The sequence below is a fragment of the Pinus tabuliformis genome, chromosome J (assembly GCF_031772625.1).
Source record: "Pinus tabuliformis cultivar Carrire ecotype Pingquan chromosome J, CPIR1, whole genome shotgun sequence".
NCBI lineage: Eukaryota > Viridiplantae > Streptophyta > Pinopsida > Pinales > Pinaceae > Pinus > Pinus tabuliformis.
In genome coordinates, this window is record NC_142295.1 from 1,218,765,668 (window position 1) to 1,218,790,688 (window position 25,021).

Below are 25,021 nucleotides of genomic sequence, written 5' to 3' on the forward strand. Positions count from 1 at the left end.
TTGCGGGTTTAAAACTTTGGGTTATGGGTTATATGGAATGCGGTTATGTGATTAATCAGACATTAATCGAATCCCGATGTTTATGCGCAACGACTATGGTTATTCACTGAACCGGAGGTTAACGAAACCCAGGGTGACAAGTGGCGGGTTGTTATTGTTCCCAGGTGGACCAATGACTCCCGAGAAAGTGTTTATAGCCATATTAGGCTGGGGTGGGGTATTTACAATGTTTTAAGGTTTTTTGTAGATTTTTATACATAATAGGGGAGAGGAGATATAAAGGGGATTTATATATTAAAGTTAGAATATTAATATGAATGTGAAGGGAGAAGCGCTAGGTGCATGACATTGAATCACCTAGGATTTAGGGTGTTTAGGAGAAATAAAAAATTTTACACAAGAAATGTGGCTTTGAGATTTTAAGCAAACCAGAAGTTTTACTTAAGTTTTTCATGGAAATGGAATGAAGTTAAGAGTTTTTGAGCAGATCTCAATCTCTTTAAGGGATGTTAGTGCATGTTTGTTGTGAGGGAGCAGAGGGGAAGTTAGACATGCAACATCTGATCTGCCAACATACCTTTGCCAGGGTTCTTGAGAAATCCACGAAAATAGATCATATTTAAGAGATGACACTACTCATAGCCATGTTTCTGCAACTTCAAGCTACTTACCCATTCTACAATTTCCTAGCATTTTTTCTTCGTTCTGATTGGGTGCACTTGAACTTGCAAATCCTGATGTAACTCTTTTTCTTTTGACTTCCCTTCTATCCAGGTCTACCCTTATTTCCACCAAGGGCCCAGATTAAGCATTTGGGCTCCTTAATTTCTCTTCTTAGCTACTCTTCTGCCAAGCTTGAACTGTTTGGACAGATATTCTTTCTCTAGTCTAGAACAAGCAATTTAAACATGGCATGGTCCAGATTGAACTGTTGGGCCATCCATCAGGTGTGATGAACAATAATATCTACACACTGTGAACTTGCAAACAAGTTAGCAGTGGCATTTTGGCTGGCCACTTTCCTGGTCTTTCTTTGGGCTTCATTTTTTTTTTTTTTTTTTTGACCAATTCATTTTTCTTGCCCTTTGATTATTCTTTTAGGGCATACCCTCTTTACATTTTTTAATTCTCTCTAACTCTTTTAAAAAATATAGAACCTTTGCAGCATGAAAAGATGAACATATTTGGCACTTCCCAGGTCAATCATGAAAAATGAAACCTATTGGTATAGGAACCTAACACATGTCACCTTAGCAATATAGCATGACTTAGCGTAGCCTAGCACACCATGATACTCTCTCCTTAACACACCTGGAACTCACTAACACTCCTTTTCACATGCTCTTATTCATTCATTTTCATGAATTTTGACCTAGTTCTCCCTTATGCTTCCTTGGCACTCCCTAAAACTCCTTAGCACACATTGACACACCTTGGTGCTTGGCACATCTTGGTATGCTTCCCTCGTACTCTAGCATGTCTTGCAACTGCATAGGATACCTCGTCACTCCCTCCTTAGCACACCCTTGAACTCATTGACACTTCATTTTCATGCATTTGAAACTAGTGTTCCCTTGTGTTTCCTTGGCACTTGGCTCTAACACTCCCTAGCATGCATTCATGTCACACCCTGGATCATGCACATCTTGGCATGCCTTAGCAGTTGGCTTGTCTTAGCATGCCTAACATGCCTTGGAATTATCTATCATGTGTTAGTACTTCCTAGTATTCCCTGGCACACCTTGGCACTCCCTAATTTTCATACCCTCATAGATAGATTTACTATTTTTGTGACTTGGCAACCCCACCAAGTCATTGGAAAAATAGTTTTCTGCCCAACCCAAGGTCTCTCGTTGTATGAAACTCGTTTGACCAACCCCTTATAATTCTAACCATAGGCTTACCTCATACAATTCCTATTTTGAACTTCTCCCAACACACCTTATCGTTGAGACACCTAGAATTCATTGACACTCCTTGGCAAACACACTTATTTGTTCATTTCCATGTATTTTGACCTAGTTCTTCCTTGTGATGCCCTAACACTCCCTAATATTCCTCAACACGCATTTGCAATGTTTGACATGTGTTAGCATGCTTTTTCATTCCTTGGCACGCCCTCACACTCCTTAGCTATAATGCCCTCACAACTACCCTTATTTTTTTTGGGACTTGGGAACCCAACCAAGTCTTGCCTCAACTACAACAACTTGACCAAGTTACAGTTACTACAACTAGACTATGCCTTGCTCACTTGAGAGATGAATATAACTCATCTTCGACTACTCATGTATAATTTCAACTTATCGAACTTAACAAGTTACAAGTTACTATGTCAAGGCTCACGTCCAACCATGGCCATAAAAAAACTAGTCAACACAGTTTACATATTGACATGCCATAGAACCTGGCACATCTAACAATCCCTTGGTACTATGTGGCACATATTAGCACCCTCTACATTCCTTGGTATGCTTTGGCACTCCCTAGCACTCCCTGACATGTCGTGGTAATCTAGCTTGCCTTTGTACTACCTAACATATAACCTTGCCACTCCCTCCTTAACACACCTGAAACTCACTGATACTCCCTATCACACACTCTTATTCATTTATTTCCATGCATTTTGATCTAGTTCCACATTGTTTTTTCATGGCACTCCCTAACACTCTTTGACACCTGAAACATCTTGGCATGTCTCCCTTGCACTCTATCATTCCTTGGAACTTCCTAGCATACCTTGTCACTCACTCCTTAACACACCTAGAACTCACTGACACTCCCTGTCACATACTCTTATTCATTCATTTCCATGCATTTGAAACTAGTTCTCCCTTGTGCTTTCATTACACTCGATAACACACCATGGCATGCATTGGCACACCCAAACACTTGGCACATCTTGGCATGTCATGTCCTTGGCCTCTAACATGCCTTAGCACTACAAAGAATATCATGTCACTCCCTCAACACACCTGAAACCCATTGACACGTCTTGTCACAAAATCTTATTCATTCATTTCCATGCATTATTTTGACCTAGTGGTCCCTTGTGTTTCCATGGCACTCTATAACACTTCCTAGCACTAATTGGCACGCCCTAGTAGCTGGAACATCTTGAATGGATGCTCCCCTTGCACTCTAGCATGCCTTAACATTGTTTATCATGCCATGTCACTCCCTCCTTAACACAACTGGAACTCGTTGTCGGACCACTCCTGGTTCTTGTTCGCCCCCTCGGCTGTCAACTCCACAACTCAACCGATCATCCCTGTCACCTAATCTTATCTTGTCTTCCTACAAAAAAATCAAAAAGAAGGCCCCAAGAACATGCCTAACATGCCTTGGAATTGTCTAGCATGTGTTAGCACTTCTTGGCATTTCCTGGCACATGTTGGCACTCCCTAGTTGTCATGCCCTTATATATACCCTTACCTTTTTTGCAACTTGGGAAACCAACCAAGTCATTGAAAAATAATGTTGTGCCTAACCCTAACACTCCCCAAAACTCATTGGTATGCATTCAGATTGTCTGACATGTGTTAGCACACCTTTTCATTCCTTAAAGCTCCCTGGAACTCCTTAGCTATCATGCCCTCACAACTACCCTTAAATATTTTGCAACATGGGAACCCAACCAAATATTACCTCAATTATAACAATAATTTGATAACAATAGCTTGACAATGTTACAACTACTACAACTAGATTATGCCTTGTTCACCTACGAACTTCATATAACTCATCTTAGGCTACTCGTGTTGAATATTAACTCATACAATCTCCCAAGTTGTGAAAACAAGGCTCACATCTAACCGTGGTCATAAAACAACTAACCAAGAAAGTGTACATCTTGACATGCCATAACACCTGACATTACTAACAATCCCTTGGCACTATGTAGCCCATGTTAGCATCCTCTGCATTTCTTGGCATGCTTTGGCACTCCCTAACATATCCTAGTACACCCTGACACTTAGCACACCTCGTACTCGCTAACACTATATGTCACACTCTTATTCATTCATTTCCATCCATTTGAAACTAGTTCTCCCTTGTGTTTCCCTAGAACTTGGCCCTAACACACCCTAGCATGTGTTCATGCCACATCCTGGCACCTAGAACTTCTTGGCACGCATTAGCACTTGGCATGTCTTGGCATGCCTAAAATTCCTTAGAACTCTCTATCATGTGTTAGTACTTCATGACAATCACTGGAACACCTTGGAACCCCTGAGCTATCATGCCCTCATAGATAGCATTACCTTTTTTGTGGCTTGGGAACCCAACCAAGTCATTGAAAAGAAAAATGTTGTGCCCAACCCAAATTATCCCTTTGTCTGAAACTACTTTGTACATGCCTGATCACAACCATAGGCATGCCTCCTACAATCCTATTATGAACTCTTTCTCACACAATTCGTCCTTCGGACACCTAGAATTCGCTGATACTCCTTGGCACACACTCTTCTTTGTTCATTTCCAAGAATTTTGACCTATTTCTCCCTTGTGATGCATTGGCACTAGCTAGCATACCTTTTCACTCCCTCCTTAACACTCTTGGAACTCACTGACACTTCATTTCCATGCATTTGAAATGAATGCTCCCTTTTGTTTCCTTGGCACTTGGTCATCACACTCCATAGCATGCACTCACTCCACACCTTGGTACTTTACACATCCTGGCATGCCTATCATGCCTTGGAAATGTATAACATGTGTTAGTACAATTGTAAATAAAGAAAAACATCATTTCATTAACAAAGACAACTGGTTATTTAAGTTGTGCAAGCTATGTCAATTAAGAAACCAACAAGTTTTCTTGTTTCAGTCCTTGGAAATGATAGTTTTGTTATGTTGGACGGTTACATCATACATGGCTTTGAACATAACAAATTGAAGATATGTCGTGGACTATGCTACATAGCATGAATTTGTATGGGTATGAGTAAGATAATTTTGCTCCAATTTACACTACTCCACAAACCCATCCGATAATAGCATAATTTCAGCCATTTTTTTCTCCATAATATGGTCATGAATTAGCTCAAGTATCGAAGGTCTATGATTTTCCAAGACTTGAGTTTTCCTTTTTGTGAGTTAATCCAAACAATTGCAGATATATTATCTCAATTTTTATCTTTCTAGCATGTACTCCTACAACATGTAACCAAATCACATCTTAGAAAAACCATCAATATTAGAGTTACCAAATCATAAAAACCTTAAGTCATGATATCAAATATTACTACTTGCTTCCTCTTAGATCAACATCCATTTACTTGGTTTATTTTCCCATAATACTCAGTGTTCCCTTTTCCATGTTCTTCAACTTGCAAACATCAATCAATATGTTCTTGAAATGAATCAATCAACAAGATTCGACATCGTATCCATCAAGTTCTTTGCATCTCCATCTGATGTTATCATGACTCATTTTCATTCTTCAAGAGACCATATCGTATGTTGATCAATATCACCAGGTTTTATGCACAACCATCATGCTTCTATACATCAACTACCCATATGGAAAAGTCCTTATTTCATCTATTATATAACCAAGATATACCATGAACATGATTCCAAATAAATTTCTGCATCCAACTCTTCCTACCATATCTCGGTATACATGATTTCTACTTTCTAAAGAAGATCTCTTATCTAAAGATGTGCATACCTCTTTCCTTCATTTTTTCATCTAGTCAACTTCTTTCATGAACTGCCTCTTTCTTTTAAGAAAATGTCTATGATGAGGTTCCTTTCTCAATATGATAAAATACTTCAATTGTTCCTTCATGCTGAAACTAAGCTAGTAAATTTCTTTGATCCTTGCTTCCATAATATTCCAGACTGCATCCATAAAATTCTAGTGGAATATACTCTTTCCAAGATTCTTCCATATATTGAAGAACCTTCTCATCAATGATCCTTGTGATCCTTTCCTGTTAGAAGACTATTTATATAACATGTCATGCCTGCAAGAGAACATCTATGAGGTAAAAAAAAAATCAATGTATCATCAGTGAGAAATTATGCTTGTTGCAAACAAGGCAATGCCCTTGTCACTGCTACGGTGATATGAGACATAAATAAGGATCATTTAAAAGGGGAAAATGGTGGTTTTTACCATCTCACATGGATATGTACGAATTTTCTTGTCAAGGAACTTGGAACAATAGCATTGTAATTACTCACTGAAACCAACACAATTCACATGCATATCTTCCTTGACAACAATCCAATAAAGAAGCCAACAAATGAATTTTAGTGCTGTGTTGAAACAAAAGAAGATTGGGAATGTGGCATTGGCATTTAAATATCAGTTGGGTTATTTGCAAAAGAAAATGGGTCTATGTTTGTAACCCAGAAATCTCATTCTACTATACAATTTACACACATAAATTCACCAACCAAAGCAAGCACACAACATTTACATGGCCACGTAATAGACATAAGGATGCTATTGTGAAATTCCAAATGGGAAAACCATCATTTCATGGGAATTTTATTATGCTCAAGAAATTTCTAGAAAGGTTGAGATATGCAATCTAAATAAAGTTTTTGGCGCATTCTTACACACTCACTCCCTATCACACACACGGTGTCTAAAGAGGCATAGAAAGTGTGAAATGCAGCTAAGATATGTAATTGATTTGTAATTTACATGCTTAGGTTGTTGAAGAATCGGAAACTGATTAAGTTGAGTTTTTTATTTGTTTATCTACTTGTTGGACACTAACAAGTGAATATTATCTAGCTTGCTTTCTCAAACACAGTAATATGGGAGGTCCCTTGAGAATATGTTGACTTGGCTGAGGTCTCCTTCTCCATATTTGAGATCTAGATTCTGAAATGGAGAGTCTTTTAAGTGATATGGATTGTCCCATTCCCTCAATATGTGGAGGTTGTTTATGAAGTGATGAAAATGCCATTGAAATGTTTTTTTTCTTTCTATTACAAGTATAGAAAAATAGTCTATTGCAAAAACCCAAAATTTGAATAATATGGTGACAATGAATTGTCTCTTCCAATGATTATCTATTCTTCCTAGACTTTGTTGATATTGGATATATCACATCATTACAACTTTCCTTGTCCATTTTTGGTTTACAATTAAGGATTACATGCTCAGAAATGCTTGAGAAAGAGGATTGTTGGTCATCAAGATAAAAATAAACAACAAATGTAGATCGAAATTACAAAGAACTTTCAATATCAGATTTAAAAACAAATTGATGCTTGATAAATTTATATAAAGGTTTGGAACATGTAGCTTTCCTTTCATTTACGTTCTCAAATATTGAGAAGTATGAGTTGTAAAATTTTATTGTGTAAAGCCACAACGATATTACCATTTCTAGGGAAGAATTTGCAGGGTGGTGTGAATGGGTTCACATATAACAACAATTGAGAAGTTATTTTTCCTAAAGATAAACGATACATTATTTCTATGTGAACAAATAGGCTTAAAAAGGATAAAACCCATTTCTATGTAAATAGTAGGTTGAAAGGACCATTACAAAAGTCCAATGGAAAACATATATTTAGAAAAGAGCATCTAACAATAATCATGTTGAGCGAAACACTTGGAAGATATATTGAAGCAATGGATGCCACATGCATGTCAATAAAACTCCCCAAAGCCATTATGATTATCATGATATGGACTCTAAAAAAGGAAACTAAACAATAGAGGCTTAAACTTTTCAGGAGCAAACCCCAGTTTCTTTGGAATCTGTCCATATTCATCTTCATGTGACTACCTTCTAGGCTTGTACATAAAATTTGTAGCATAGACCCCCACCACTGCTATATTTTGATAATAGTAAATTGTAAAGAGGCTTGTTGTGCCATAAAGAACCATTAAATAAGGATTACAATTTTTATTCTAAGTGACATAGTTTAGGAATGAGTGATAGACACAACTAACACAAGATGGAACTGGTAGTGGTAGTTGAAAAACAGTAGAAGAGAGAACTTCACAAGTATTTGAACAACAATAGAAGAGACAACACCACGTTAACATATTGGGCTTTTAGTTGAAAAAGGCAGAGGAACAACAATAGAAGAGACAACTGTAGGCTAACATACTTGGCTTTTAGTTGAAAAGGCAAAGGAAAAGGCTTGCATATACCAAATGATGAAATTCAGTGGGTTATCGTAAGCAGTCCAATTATAAAAGAGAGAGAAAAACAAAAATGAAAATGTTGATGGATGTTAGCTTGCGTTGTAAATTTCTCTCCACGCACTGCAATTAGGTTTATTTTAATTGTTAAAGTGAATATTATGTGTCATATTGGGAAATTAAACCACATGTTTCCTGTTTCATAGAAGATAAATGAACACCTATTTCAGAGAAGATAAATGAACGTTGCATTGCTAAAAATCGGGCTGCTTAATTTCTAAATTTTTAAATCCAATTTTTCTCCAAATTAATTAAATATCAATTTTTTGACCAATTTAATAAACCTAAAGTTCAGATCTATTTAAAATCATATAAATCGACTTCAAATAATTCACTTTTATAAAATATAGATTTACCTTTTCTAATAAACTTAATGTGAAAATCGATCTAAAATCACAAAAAATAACTTCAAATAATTCATTATTTTCAAATATAAATTTACCTATTTTCATTTCCTCTCCTTGTAATCATGGTTTTCTAATTGATGGTAAACTTACTTCTATTGAAAACAAAATCCAACAAAGAGACTCTAACACATCTTCAAGCAACTTCAACAAAAAGATTCAAACACATTTCCAAACAAAAAAAATTTGAATACGAAGGAGTTCTTTTCTCAATTTAAATAAAATAGTGCTAAAAAAAAAGTAAGAAACCCTAATAAAATTGGTGGGAAATTTACATCCTAATAGAAATAGTGCAAAATCTAAATCCTAATTTCGACATTGAATATGAATGAGTTGTATTCTCAATTTAAACAAAATAGTCCCAAATATTTTTGGCAAGAAACCCTAAAAATATTGGTGGGAAATCTAAATCCTAATAAAAATGGTCAAAAATCTAAATCTTGATTTCATTAAATAGGAATGAGTTCTATTCTAAATTTAAACGAAATAGTCCTAACAAAATGGCAAGAAACTCATAAAAATATTGGTGGGAAATCTGAATCCTAATTTCATTGAATAGGAATGAGTTTTATTCTCAATTTAAATAAGATGATAAAAAATGGTAGTAATATCCTAAAAATATTAGTGGGAATTCTAAATCCTAATAAAAATGATCTATCTAATGAGGAGAAACCAAAGTCCATGTGATCCAATACATGGTCCTCTTTTTTCGACAATTTGGGCCCTTTGTCTCAAGATATCTTATCTTCTTTGGAAATAGGACATAAACAAGTTGTTCTAGATATTTCAAAATGGAGCACTCTTCACCTATGTTCCTCTCCTTTGTGCCACATGTGATGTGAATGTCAATTGTCATTTTCTTGACTTAAACATTCTTTTTTTGTAAATGTGACCCTTGACTATGCCATGAAAACCCTCCAAAACATTTTTAAATGATGGGAGTTCTTCTTCATGCGTGAAGCTAGTGGAATGTGACAAGTCATCCAAGATACCTCCAAATATTTGATTTGTGCCTTGGGGAATGTGAAAGATACCCTCAATAGAAAACATGCATACAAATTTGTAGTCAAGTGCCCAAAATGTGAGATGTTTCCACTTGCGCAATTGTGCTTCCAAATATGTGAACTCAACAATAAAACACACCTTAAAATAGATGAATGTATCTCAACATGTCAGCGAAGTTAACCCTTACCCTAGTATTCCTTTGTTGGCAATTTGTGCTTTTTGTCACAAGATATCTCCTCTTCTTTGGAAAGAGGACATAAACAAGATTTTTTATGTTTCTAAATGGAGTACTCTTCACCTATGTCCTTCTCCTTTACGCCATGTGATACAAATTCCAATTTTCTTATTCTTGGCTATGGTGTATTATTTTATACATGTGACCCTTGACTATGCCATGAAATCGTAGAAAATCTTCTTAAAGGATGGGAACTCCTCTTCATGCATGAATCTAGTGGAATGTGAAAAGTTATTCAAAATTAATCCAAATATGTAATTTGTGCCTTGGGAAATGTGAAAGGTACCCTTGGTGGAAAAACATGCATAAAGTTTTGTGACCAAGTGCCCTAATGTGAGATGTTTCCACTTGTCAATTGTACCTCTTGTTGATGATGAAACCGACAACCTAGTTGTGCAAGGCTCACAAAGTGTCACTTTTAGTCAACTCAAGGTTGTTTCCATTATCACCTCAGCATTGAATCCTCTCACTTTGGATTAATTATTGAATCCTAGGGGTGTCCCAAAGCACAAATTTATGGGGCCTTTTATGTGACTATATCACTACCATTGAAAACCATCTTTACATTGGATGGTTTAACATCTTGATGATCCATGTCCTATTGACCACAACTTTTGTATTCATTATTGGTTTCATCACAACACCTCTAGTAGATATTGATGGTGTTGGTGAGCCTATTTATAGTTGTGATAAGGGGATTATGGGCTCCCTTATAACAACCCATAACCCTGAATGTGTTTAATGCCTTAGCCAAGGGGGACCAAGGGTGTAGTTGTAGGGACATTGGGACCAAATTTGGGGGTTCATAACACTAGTAAAAGTGGAATGGCATGACCAAAAAGGTTGTTGGGGGGTATGTTATGGTGTATTGAATGGGACAAGGGGCCACAAGGGTAACATGGATGGTAGAAATCAGAGGTAAAAGCATGGTTTACTAAGATCTATAATCATAGCATTAGAGAATGAGAAGGGGCCTTAGGACATAATTTAATAGGGTCTACAAGACCTAGAGGGAAGGTAGAAAGAGAAATTGATAAGGGAATCCCCAATAGTGGTGATAAGGGGATTAGGAGTCCAATTTTCAGAAACCACAAGCCATTAACCCATAACCACTAAATTCCCTATCCCCTTAACGCCCAATCCATAATCCCTTAAACCCTACACTCACAACTCATAACCCATAAATCCCTTGACTCATTAAATCTTAAGACACTAAGCCCTAACTTATAATCCATGAGCTAACTCCTAAGCCATAACTCCTTATCCTCTTAACTTGTGACCCTTAACCCCTAACCCTTCACTACCTAAACACCTTAACTGCTAACCCCTTAACCATTAACACCTAAATCCCCTAAATATTAGGTCCTTAACCACTCAACTCAATTGTGTCAATGTAGAATAATATACATAAGAGAAAATAAAATGATATTATCCACATCAATACTTGAAATAACCTTAAATTAGCCATGAGTGGTAAGCCAGGGGGTGAATGTGGGGCACTATTAAAGTTACATCATGTTTAAATTCCTTTTACATTGTGAGGTTGTTCTCCAATAGGGTTGAAGCATCATCACAAGGAAGAATGACACATTTTTGTGAGGGAGCAATTAAAGTTGTAACACAATTCAAGTGATTTACACCTCTAATGTAAATGATATCACTCTATGTACCTAGAATTCATCTTTTTAGGGCCTCAACTCTAACATGGATTTGTACCAGGAACACTTCATGCAAATGAAAAGGGCACTTTTTGTTTAACCACATACACACAAGAGCACCATATGCTTCCCTTCAGATCCCCATTGATGCATTCAAAGTGGGTTTACATTTGCATCGAGCTGAAACTAATCATAATGACCTTCCCCTTCTTAATAACATCTAATATCTTTTCCATATACACGAGATAGAATTAAAATATCACCTCATCTGTAGATGCCCCCATTTATTATGAGATTCAAGGGATGTTCTATTGTCTTTGTCAACATTTGGATGGGTCATTATCTACATTCATTAAATACATGTCAAGAACTTTTTATGAGGGAGTAGATTTATAATACAATAAGAAGTTAAGAAAAGATAAATGTCTCAACATGTGTGAACCCAAGGGTGAATCATACTAGTTGTGACATAGCATAATACAAATACCTGGTAAACTTGTTTTCACATCACCATTTGTTGAAAATAGCAACAAGAAATGCTAAATATAGAAGTGCTAAAAATAGGATTGCTATAAATAGCATTTCGGGATACATTCCAATTTTAGTTAGTCCTTGAACTAAAATTGAGAATTAAAATTCGAATTTGATCTTAGCAGTTGTTTGAAAAATAATTACTTAATTCATCTTGAGTTAATTAGTTGGAGAAAATCAAACATGAAGTCTATGTGAAGACATGCAACAATTTTCCCTTTGATTGAGAAAGTCATCCCTTTATTAAGGAGATCAGGATGAGTTGTATTCTGATTTGTAATTAGTTAGCTCAGTTAACTAAGTTTAGTCTAGTTAGATTAGTTCCAATAGTTTTTGGAACTGATTATGAGTTCAGTTAGTTATTGCATGCACACATGTAACTAATGTACTTCAGATAACTAAATATTCTCTCATAAATAACTCATGCATGTCAGTTCAGTCAGAGACCTAGTTGAGATCAGAGGATGGGACAGTGTACTATCAGTTGTAGGAATATTCCATTGAAGATGTCTCTTGCATGTAGAAGGAATTCATTCCTTGCAGATTGCGCAGTTATTTCTGAGTTTGATGAGTTTTGTGAGAGGTGAATTCACAGAGGTGGCATCTAGAGGACCCAAGAGAAACTGCGCAAGGAAATAGGAGGCTTGGAGGATTGCAGGAAGGCATATGTTGTGTCTATTCAATCTATGAGCAGCATTGAGGAATTATACTGAGATTTGGATAGCTTGTGAGCTAAAGCTTTGTGTAGTCCGGAGATATTTCCACTTGTATGATAATACAGAGACCGGGGTTTTTAGTTGATGCTTTTCCCAGAGTATTCTTTTGTGTTCATGTGTGATTGATTTCTCATTCTCTGTTATATGTGTTCTATTTGATCTTGCTCAAAATTGATTAAGCTTCTGCAAGTTTGTTTGTAGATGTCGATCAAGTATTTTACTTTAGTATATTGCATTATCAGGTGATCTACAGTGAGAATTTCTACATGGTATCAGAGCAAGGGTGATCAAAGCGAAGAATAGTATACAAAGAAGGGAGAAGTTCAAAGGTTGAAGTTCTTGATTATAGAAATCGGATTCTTATCACATCTCAAATTTCACCAATGGCGTTCAATGGTTTGAGACTCGAGTATGCCCTGGATGGCAGCTCGAATTATATATCCTCGAAGGATCTCACGAAAGCGGTATTAGAGGAAAATGGTTTGAAGGAATTCATTGATCAAGAAGTCCCCAAGCTAGCAGTTACTAATGCCTAAGAATTAGCGGAATGGAAGAAATGTGTGGCTAGAGAAAGGAGGATTCTTCTGGAGGGAGTTTGAGACCACATTGTCTCGAGTCTCCATGGGAAGGAGACACTGTCTTCAATGTGGAAAACATTGAAGGATCTATATCAGAATACTGTGATAAGAGGAAGCTAGCACTAAAAGACAAGCTTCGGAAAATCAAGTGTGAAAAGGGCGACATGATCTCTACATATCTGAACAAGCTCACCACCTGCAGGGATGAGCTTGGAAGTGTAGGAATCATGACAGTCGATGATGACATGGTGAGTCTTGCTCTCCTCAGTCTTCCTAAGAGCTGGCATAGCTACCAAGACTCAGTAAATGGAAGAGAGAAACTGCCAGATTGGGAACGACTGTGGTCGGATCTGATGCAAGAGGAGATAAGGAGAAGCACCAGAGATGGTTCTTCATCAAAGCATGATGATGAAGAAAATCTAGCCTTAGCAAGTAAGGCGAGGAAAGGGAAAGGGAAGGCTTCCCATTCCAAATCGAGTTCTTTCCATGGTGGGAAGAAGATTGACAAATTGAAAGTGCAATGCTTTCATTGTCATGAGGTGGGCCATTATGCAACAAATTGTCCACAGAAGAAATCCAAGAAGGGATCCTCGAAGGGATCAGATGGTGAGGCACTGGCCTCATAGTTTGAATTGGATTTCACCCTCATTGCATGCATGGTTTCATCAATGGTGGGTTTTTTTTAGTACCTAGATAGTGGAGCCCCATTCCACATGACAGGCGACAAGAGTTTATTCAGTACCTTGGAGGAGCAAGATCTCTAGATGCACATAGAGATGGGCAATGATGGAAAGTACCAAGTTTCAGGTGAAGGTACGGTTGTGTTTCAGAGGGAGCATGGAGTTCCTCTCAACTTGACTGATGTAAAGTATGTGCCTGGACTGAAGAAGAACCTGGTATTCGTCACTATGTTGGAAGACAAAGGCTATGATGTAGTCTTTAGTAAAGAAAAGGCATTCCTAAGGCACATCAACATTGGATAGACCAAGAGGATTGGGATTCGAGTAAAGGATCTCTACAAGCTGGAGGTAGATGACTCTACTACATTGAGTTCCAAAGTAGAGTTGGTGCAAAGCCAAGATGTTGGCGAGCTATGGCATAAAAGATTGGGCCACTTGCACCATGGGGCCTTGAAGATCATGCAACAGATTTCTACCAGACTTCCCAAGGATAAACTTGAGCAAGTGGATACATGCAAAGGTTGTACCTGGGTAACTATGAAAAATATTACTTTCAAGATTGAGACAGTCGAGCTGGAGCAATCCTGGAGTGAGTTCATATAGATGTGTGTGGACCATTCTCGACAGCCTGCACCATTAAACAAAGGAACTATGTTATTTTTATTGATGATTTTTATCATAGATGTTGGATCTACTTCATGCAGAAGAAGAATCAAACCTTCTCAAGGTTTTGTGAGTTCAAATCCTTGGTTGAGAAAGGATCTGGAAAGAAAATAAGGGCCTTGCGAAGCGGCAATGGTGGAGAGTATGTATCTCAACATTTTAAGGACTTCTGTGCATCAGAAGGAATCAAATGGGAGTTGACGGCACCCCATAACCCACAAGAGAATGGGGTGGCCGAAAGGAAGAACAAAACAATTATGGGAGCAGCTCAGTTGATGATGCATGACCAAGGCCTACCACTTCATTTGTGCGCCGAGGCATGCAATACAATAGTATACATGCAGAATAGAAGCCCACATCGTATACTAGGGATGAAGACACCAGTAGAGGCCTTCTCCGAGAAGAGACCAGATGTGAATCACTTCAGGATCTTTGGATCATCGATTTATTTCCATGTGACCAAAGATGCCCAGAAGAAGGTAGAGCCAACAGTTGAGTTGGGGATACTTGTGGGGTACACTGATACACCCCACAACTATCAGGTGTTCTTGCCTACCAGTCAGAGGACATTGGTACGCAGAGATCTGAAGTTCAACGAGCAGAAGTCCATGCAAGTTTCTCTTGAGAGGGAGCTCAAGCTGCTAGCAGAGGAGGAACTTTTGGTTCCTAAGGAGGAGGAGCCTCACACAGATGTGGAGTAGCCACATGCAGAGGATTGAAGAGTGGAGACATCCACTCATGCAGAGTCTTCCAGAGATGGGTGGAAACGCTGAAGGGAAGCTTACAGATTGGTGATGGATGCGAGAGAGAATGTGGGACAGCCATTCTCTCAGCGTAGATAGAGGAGATCACCTAAGCGGTACACTAGTTACATGGCCCTTATTGGGGAGTGTGTAGAGACAGAACCATCTTCCTCTGAGGAAGTAGTGTAGTAGCTAGTTTGGGTTGATGCTATGGTGGAGGAGTATGACTCCATAGTTCGGAACAGTGTTTGGGATGTTGTCCCAAGACTGGAGGACAAGTCAGTGGTGAGTTCCTGATGGATTTACAATGTAAAGCAAGTATTTGATGGTAGTGTTGAGAAACATAAGGCAAGGTTTGTTGCCTGTGGTTTCTCACAGGTCGAGGGTATCAATTATGATGAGACTTTTGCTCCTGTAACAAGGTACTCATATTATTAGATTGATGTTGGCACTATCATCATAGATGGGTTGGAAGATCCATCAGATGGATGTGAAGACTACATTCCTCAACGACAAGATTGAGGAAGAGGTGTACATAGAGTAGCCGGAAGGATTTGAGACCTTCAATCGTGAGTCGCATGTGTGTCAACTCAAGAGAGCTATGTACGGGCTGAAGCAAGCACCTCGTGCTTGGTACACCAAGATCAGTGGCTATTTCACCGAGTTGGGCTTCACAAAGAGTGAAGCGGATATGAACCTTTACCACATCTTGGTAGAAGGTAAGCCATTGATCATTGTTCTTTATGTTGATGATCTGATATTGACAAGTGATGATCAGTTGATCAAATCTTGCAAGGAGGACCTTGCAAGAGAGTTCGAGATGAAATACATGGGTCTCAGGCACTACTTTCTAGGCATGGAATTGTGGCAGAAGGATGGGGAAGTGTTTGTGTCTCAAGGCAAGTATGCCAATGAGATACTCAGGAGATTCCACATGGAGAAGTGCAAGCCCATGCAGACTCCTCTAGCAGGTAACTGGAGGAAGGAGGATGCTACTTCAGTTGAGGTAGTAGCTGCTACTGTTTATTGGTAGCTTGTGGGTTCATTGATGTATTTAGTGAACACACGACCAGATTTGTGCTTTGCAGTGAACCAGCTAAGTCAATCTATGGTTCAGCCTGCCAAGCTGTTTTGGAAGGTAGCGAAGCATGTGCTAAGATACCTCAAAGGCACATCTCAGTATGGATTACGTTACAGACGAATAGAGGGAGTGAAGCTTCAGGGCTTCACAGATGTAGATTGGGCAGGGAGTCCATCAGATCGGAAGAGCACTTCAGGAGGAATTTTCAACCTTGGTTCAGCTCCAATTTCTTGGTATAATAGGAAACAGAGGTCAGTTTCAATTAGCTCAGCAGAGGCTGAATACATGGCTCCGAGTCAAGCAGCATGTGACGCCATTTGGATGTGGAAAATTCTAGTTGGATTGTTTGATCATAGGATGGATCCAACTGTGATCTATTGTGATAATTAGAGTTGTATCAAACTCTCTAAGAATCCAGTATTTCATGACAACTCCAAGCACATCGATATCCGGTATCATCATCTTCAAGACTGTATGGTGAAGAGGATCATGTTGTTGTTGTATATTTCAACCGAGGATCATGATGCAAATATTTTGACTAAGGCATTGTCAAAAAGCAAATTCAAGTTCCATAGAGATAGGATTGGGGTGATAGATAATCCATTTCTTGTTGAGAGGGAGTGTTGAAAATAGCAACAAGAAATGCTAAATATATAAGTGCTAAAAATAGAATTTCGTGATACATTCCAATTTTAGTTAGTCCCTGAACTAAAATTGAGAATTCAAATTCAAATTTGATCTTAGCAACTATTTGAAAAAAAATTAATTAATTCATCTTGAGTTAATTAGTTGGAGAAAATCAAACATGAAGTCTATGTGAAGACATACAACAATTTTCCTTTTGATTGAGGAAGTTATCCCTTAATTAAGGAGATCAGGATGAGTTGTACTTTGAGTTGTAATTAGTTAGCTCAGCTAACTGAGTTAAGTCTAGTTAGATTAGTTCCAACAGTTTTTGGAACTAATTGTGAGTTCAATTAGTTAATGCATGCATGCATGTAACTAGTTTACTTAAGATAACTGAATATTCTCTCATAAATAACTCATGCATGTCATTTTAGTCAGATAAGTAGTTGAGATCAGAGGATGGGATAGTGTACTATCAGTTTTAGGAATATTCCATTAAGGATATCTCTTGCATGCAGAAGGAATTCATTCCTTGAGGATTACACAATTACTTTTGAGTTTGGTGAGTTGTGTGAGAGGTGAATTCACACAGGTGGTAGCCATAGGACCCAGGAGAAACTGCGCAAGGAAATAGGAGTCTTGGAGGACTGAAGGAAGGCATATGTTGTGTCTATTTAGTCTATGAGCATCATTGATGGATTGTACTGAGAGTTGGATAGGTTGTGAGCTAAAGCTTTGTGTAATCCAGAGATATTTCCACTTGTATCATAATACAGAGATCAGGGTTTCTAGCTGAGGCTTTCCCCAGAGTATTCTTTTGTGTTCATGTGTGATTGATTTCTCATTCTCTATTATATGTGTTCTATTTGATCTTGCTCAAAATTGATTAAGCTTCTGCAAGTTTGTTTGTAGAAGTAGATCAAGTATTTTGCTTTAGCATAGTGCATTATCAGGTGATCTACAGTGAGAATTTCTACACCATTATGGTCGTTGACGTGGTTGAGAAAAATAAAACTTGAAGAAATATTTAGAAGGTCATATCTTTCTACGCATGACTCATAATTAAGCCATATTATAATGGTTGGAAAGTTGTTATTGAGAAAAAGATGTATACAAGCTCAAAAGAGACCCTATAATAGTACGTATAGAAAAATCCATTAACTCGACTCCTTAATGCAACTTAGAGGGATGGGTACATGATAAGAGAAGATGAATTTTCTTATCATATTAAGAAAAGAACAAACCCAATAAGTCGTTAAGAAAAGATGAATCTCTCAACAAGTGTGAACCCAACAGTGAATTATACTAGTTGTGACATGGAAAAATACAGGTGCATGGTGAACTTGTTGCGACATCACTAGTATGATTGGTAGTCTCGTTAAGACAAAGAGAACTTAAAGAATTTTTTAGAAGGTCATATCTTTTGACGCATGACTCCTAATTAAGAAATAATATAATGGTTGGAAAGTTCTTGTTGAGAAGAAGACATATACAAGCTCAAAAGGGACCCTATAATAGTACTTAAAGAGGAATAATTCCATTAAATCACCTCCTTAATGCCACTTAGGGGGGTGGGTACATGATAAGAGAAGATGAATTTCCCTATCATATTAAGCAAAGAAGAATTACTGGATTTAGTTCTCGAGGGTCACATCAATGTCCATGTTGAAACTATTCCTTCAAATTAGGATAGATACTGAATTTCTTCCACAATAATTAGATGTATGGATAGCGAGGGGACTAAAAAAATCCAAAAGGCACTTTCACTTTTTCTATGCTGAAATAATTTTTTCCTTGATATTTTCAAAGTTTAATTTTGGAAGAGTCCCAAGATGGTTTGAGTAGACTTTAATAAATCTCTCATGATATTATTGGATTCATGATATTATTAGTGTGTAACATCTAACTTGGGACTTAGAGTTTCTTCATTAAGGATGATTTCGTCTTCATTAAAATAAATGATCTTTTGAGATCTTTAAAGATTAATTGAACTAAATTATAAAAAGAGAAATAATATATGTAAAAAAAGCACTTTTCTCTTTAAAAGAATTATTCTGCTAGGTCACCTAATGGAGTGATTTCTATTTTGGTTGTCTTTCATCCCAATTGAGACAGTGGGACGAGTTTTGAGTTTAAATCATGTATCGTTTATGTTAATGTATTACCTATTTGTAGAAGTATCTATAAAATTTGTTGTCAAACCATATTATTTTTCTTTTACGGTAGTTGAGTTTCAAATCCATTTTCCATGGGCCATTTAAGTGGTAGTTGAGTTTCAAATCCATTTTCTCAATTGAAAAATTGAAAATGTGGGCCATTTAAGTGGATATTGTAAACTTTCTGACTTTTTCTTTTCAAAAGGAGATATTTTATTCTCAAACAAAAAAGAAAAAGGGAGGGAAGGAGCTATGTTTCTGTAGTTAATTCTTAATTCTCTTCCAACAAACAATATATTTTCTTTCTGGAATCAGAAGACTACAATTAATAACCTTTCATCGATTTCATTGTTTGTTCAGGCTCTCATGGTTCCTTGAGCATTTTCATAGTGTCTGATCATAGATTTATCCGCTTGCTTCTTCATGAGATGCTTTCACTACAAAGTAGAAACCATGGATAACAAAAAGGATGAGATGAAGGAGAAGGATAAGGATGCTCCCAATCCCAATCTTCCATCCGAGGAGCAAAGGAATGTTGTTTTTATTCACTCCAGGTTCTAAATTGCGCACTTATTTCATGTTTCGAACTGTATATACCATTCATTTTCTATTTGTTTCCCGCTTACTTTACAGAGCAAGCGAGTATCTTGGTACATATCACCACGTGAAATACTGTTGTTAACCCTTATCTTTGCTTGTGCTTTCAATTAATTCTGTTTCATCCAACATGTTTATAACCACTCTCTGTAAATCGTGGTATTATTAATCATCTTAGTATATATAGATTGAGTTCCATATCTTAAATTAATCCTTTTTCCCAGTATATACGAATTCACTATATTGGCAACTTATATAATAGATTATGTTTGGAGTAGATTGTATTTATTGTATAGTATAGATTAGGTATTCCCATCTCGATTCCTTATCGCCCACATTTTTACATGCTGAAAATACTCAATTCGAACCTCGGTTCAAGGGTTTGCGTAAGGAAAGAATAGATAAGATGAAGAATCGAAAGCCAGAAGGCTGAGCATCATGGATCTGCTTCCAAACAACAGTTGGATGGATTTCTTAAGAGCTTTAGGTGGCCTAGAGTTTACTTGAGTAGGAAAATATATTCATATCTCTTGCCTCTTTCACAATTTTTCTAATTCCTTTGATCATTGCTTAATCCAGATCACATGCATCCATAAAATACCTTATATATCTACTTAATTCCTCTTAGATTTTGAATGTTTGTCTTGAACAAAAAATATGTGGTGAATGCCGAAATGTTAAATAAAATTCATGTGATGTAACAAAACCCAATGAAATTTGAAAGAAAATCTCTCAATGTTTGGAACTTTTCTACCCTGCAAACCCTCACTTCATTACCTATGCCATCTTAAGGAAATCATGAAATTTTATAGATTTACCATCAAATATCTTCTAGTTACATTACCCAATGGGATTTGAAATCAACCCTTTTGGATTTTGGGGATTATGGCTCCTTATAAGCTGGAGCTTCATGGATCACTTTGTGCAAAATATCGGATACAATAATGCCTGAACTTATCATGTGTCAAGCTCAATAGTTGCATATGTTGAGTTGTCTCACTCACACTGCCTCAAGGATGATCATGTCAGCAACAATTTTCTCTACCCTAGAATATCATGGCAGATCCTTAAGCTATACTCGCAACTAGAAGTGCATTCCTATGAAAAGAAGTATCAACATTAATGTACTCATCAAGCATATGGTAGTGCGTGTCCATGATCTACACATAACCCTTATCTCTCTGGTACAACTACAAATACTGAATCATTTGAATGGTGGTTCATTATGGGATCCATCCAATCTTTGTTTGTGGTAGAGTTTTCTTTGAACAATGCCAAACTTATGACATCATACTATAAAACATTAGTTTCCAGAGAATAAAAAATTGACACATTTTAAATAATCAATATTACAATATAAATATAGGAAAAACTATCATCTCTCTTGCACAGGTTCTTGTTTTCCCATATTTCATAGGAGATCGATGTCGACAATTATTACACAGACTCACACATTCTTTATCAGAATTTTTTTCCTCTTTTACATAAGGTAAGGGAACAATTCATGTTAAAATTAGATTTTAATTTGCATGCTTGAAAAAGGTGATAGAAAAACTCACTTTTTTCCATCTAGTTTATCAACATCTGGTAGCAGCTTAAGGTGTTGTGAAGATCAATGAGATAGATAAATCCAGACAACATGTTGCTACAGTTACAAAAACTCTTAATGATATTAACACATATGCTAAATAGGAACCTATATTATCACTGGGAAGCTCTGGTTTTATTGAAGTGTAAGTTGCAGCCTCATCGTGCTTGATCTTAGCAAATGATTTATCTCTTCCTTTATTGTCATTGTAATAGTCTAAAAGGATCTATCACATCAACCATTCATCCCCATTGAAAAAACCAAAATAGGAACATTGAGAATTAAAATACCTGACCAGGATGAGATGGAATTGAACAGTAACCTCCACAACACCCCCACCCAATCCTCTTTGGAATGTAATCAATAGAACTCATGCAACAAGGCATATAACAGAGAGTTCATAGAACTTGAACTTTTATTTATATCTTTATTAGTCAATAAAAAACATCGAGTTAAGATTATTTGTGTCTGATTAAACGCAAAATGTACTCGCTGTACATTCTGAACTCAACTTAGTTAATCTATATTTTTGATACTATGATGTGCTCAGTATAATAGTTATAAGTTTGACCTATTAATGTGACTATGAGGAAGGCCAAAATGAGCCAACTTTACCATTAGAATAAAAAACTTAGTAATTACAGTCCTTACCTGTTGAAATATGAGATTCGTAGTGGCTTTGGTAAGAGACATGACACAAAACATGCAAATGAAAAAAAAAAATAGAAAAGTGGAAACAAAAATAATAAAAAAATATAACAGTAACAACAAAATAAAAAATAATGCAATCTCAGCAGAGAGAAATGGCTTTGCCTTCCATTCCTCTACCTCGCAGCAGAATGACCTCACCACAATCCCTCCAGCCACTGTATCTGCAATGCATTCACTACCATGGTCATTGCATAAGCATAACAATGATTATAATAATGTTAGCATTTGTAAATAGTTACACCCAACCATAGCGATGGTCCAATATGAGTTGCTTCTTCTTCTTCTGTCTATGTTTAGAGGACAAGGCAATTCCTCCTTTGAAGTGCCCCTTATTTTTTTTGTTTACAGAAACCATCAATATATATATATTTATTTCGCAATAATATTCTAAAAAAATAAAACCATATGCTATTAATAAAATTTAAGATGAAGAAAAACAAATAAATAAAAATGTGCACAACTATTTCACTTACTTCTTGGTGAGTGACGTACCTCATGCCAAAATATACTCTATAGAACATTACACAAACTATAACAGTGTATATTTATCTTAACCCTGGATCTAAAAAAGGTTGAGAGGGATCATCTGAGATCCAAACATCTTTTAAATTTAAATATATTTGATCTGAACCGAAGTTAAGCTTTGTCTCACAGAAAACAGTCCCATCCATATGTGGATTTGTTGAGAGATTTCATATGGACAACTTTGATACCATGTCATTTTTCTACACCATATTTCAGATCTTTACTCAAAGAATGAAAATTACATCTCCTAGAACTTCAAAACTTAGATTTCACCTATCAAAACTTTAGATGAGTATATACTAAAATACTGAAACATTCAGGAGTGCAAAGACTGCATTTCATGAGCTAATTTACAACAACAAATAAATAATGTCTACACGACATAAATTCTACAATTTAAAAATTATGACAGCAAGCTATAACAACTAAATAGGGCTTGATATAATATTATGCAACAATATCAAATGTTCTGGATGGAAAGGACAGGCTCCAACAACAATCACATGGTTTTTTTATTACTCAGAAAATAATGTATTATAGCAACTTAACATCATGCTCAGGCTCTACACATGTCTGAAAGATACAACAAAAACAATTTTGTTGTCTGAAATATTAGTGTGCCTTCTGCCTTTTTATAAGCCAAGAGGAGGGGGTTAAAAATTTGACGTTAATGGCCTCAAGGAGTGCACCATTCTTGGCTAATTAAATCCCTTATGGAGTGCAACTCCTAAATTAAATGCAACCACCTACTTAGCAATAAATGTTGCTTGATAAGTGCAGCCCTACTAAGCAATTGTAACTTTCAGGCATAAATGTGCCATAGAGGGATGTACGCCCCACTATCTTACAAGAGAAGATGCTCTATTTTATGTACCCTACCTCATGAATGCACAATAATCCCTACAAATCCAAAATAGAAGGAAGGTCCCATATGGAAAATCGAACTCATGAGGACCAACCTTACAACTGTGCCATCTCTCTCCAATTCCTGTTGTTGTTTGTCAATGTGGAAATGATATTCTGCTAATTCAAATCAAAACATCAAAACATGCAATTAGAATGAGGATATGGGAATAGTTTTTTCTATAAAATAATATTCAATGGTGCATCATGACAATTGCAACCTTTGTCACATTTCTCTTACAAAATGCACTCCACATACCTCCAATATATATATTACAAATGATAGGAAGGGTAAGCAAGGTAGCTGGAAAAATAAAAATTATAAGTTTCTATAAGATAATCACATGAGGATAAATATGTTTGACCATGTGATTATTCACATGTGGATAAATACATGTGATTATTCACATCTGGATAAATTCATGTGGCTACATATATAGAACCAAGTTATGTGAATCTAATGGACAAGTAAAATTGGACACAAAAGTCTAAACATATGTCCTAAAATCTAACAATAGCCATCACATCAAATTCTTAGGATGAAGACAATCTTCCATCTTTGTTTTCTTCAACTCTCTCCCAATGTGTCTAATTCTCTACCCTTGAAGATGGCTGAGTGATTTATGCATTGAAATCAAGCTCGTCATTGGACAAGCCTTGCTTGTAGCAAGAAGTTATGAAATCCTTTTAATTCATAGCATTGGTTTGTTGCTTTCATGGATAAGCATGCCAAAGTGAGCATTCTGCCTTGTATAATTGTCCCTGTAGTTCTAACAAAGTTCCTCCAACAAAAGAAATTTGGATGAACTCCATCAGCTGAAAGCTTTTACCATGGAGTGGGAGGAAATGAAAACTCGACGACACACCAGTTTTTAATAGATACCCATCAGCCTAATGTAATTTATTATTTTTCTTATCAAAAGCTTGGATGGCAGCCAAGAAAAGGATGAAGACTTTAAAAATAAAGTCCTTAGTAATTCGGAAATCTTGTTTGATGATATGTACATGTGTCGTCCTGAAAAAGAGTTTCTATGACAGCCAAAGGAGCTATACAAAAAAATCGCAAACTTCATCCGCCAATGAAGAATAAAAATTCAAAGGTTTTGACATCTATCTCGATGAAATTTTGTATGGCACTAACTCTGTATTTGGATATTTTGATGTCGTGTTAAGGAGAGTTTTTGTAGTGTTGTTTTTAGATAGTGGAAAGTATTGGAAAATATTTTGTATGCTTTGTAGGAAGTATTATAAAACTCACATGCTCTAATCCAGAAGTGCTTGTAAATTTTGTTTCGATAGTAAATTGGTTTCCATAGGGTCTATGCTACAACTTACAAGTGAAGACCTTTGTTTGGCCAAAAACATCTGGCTATTTAGTTGTTATATCTCTTTTTCAGAAGAGATCTTATATATAATATATATTTTTTTTCTCTTA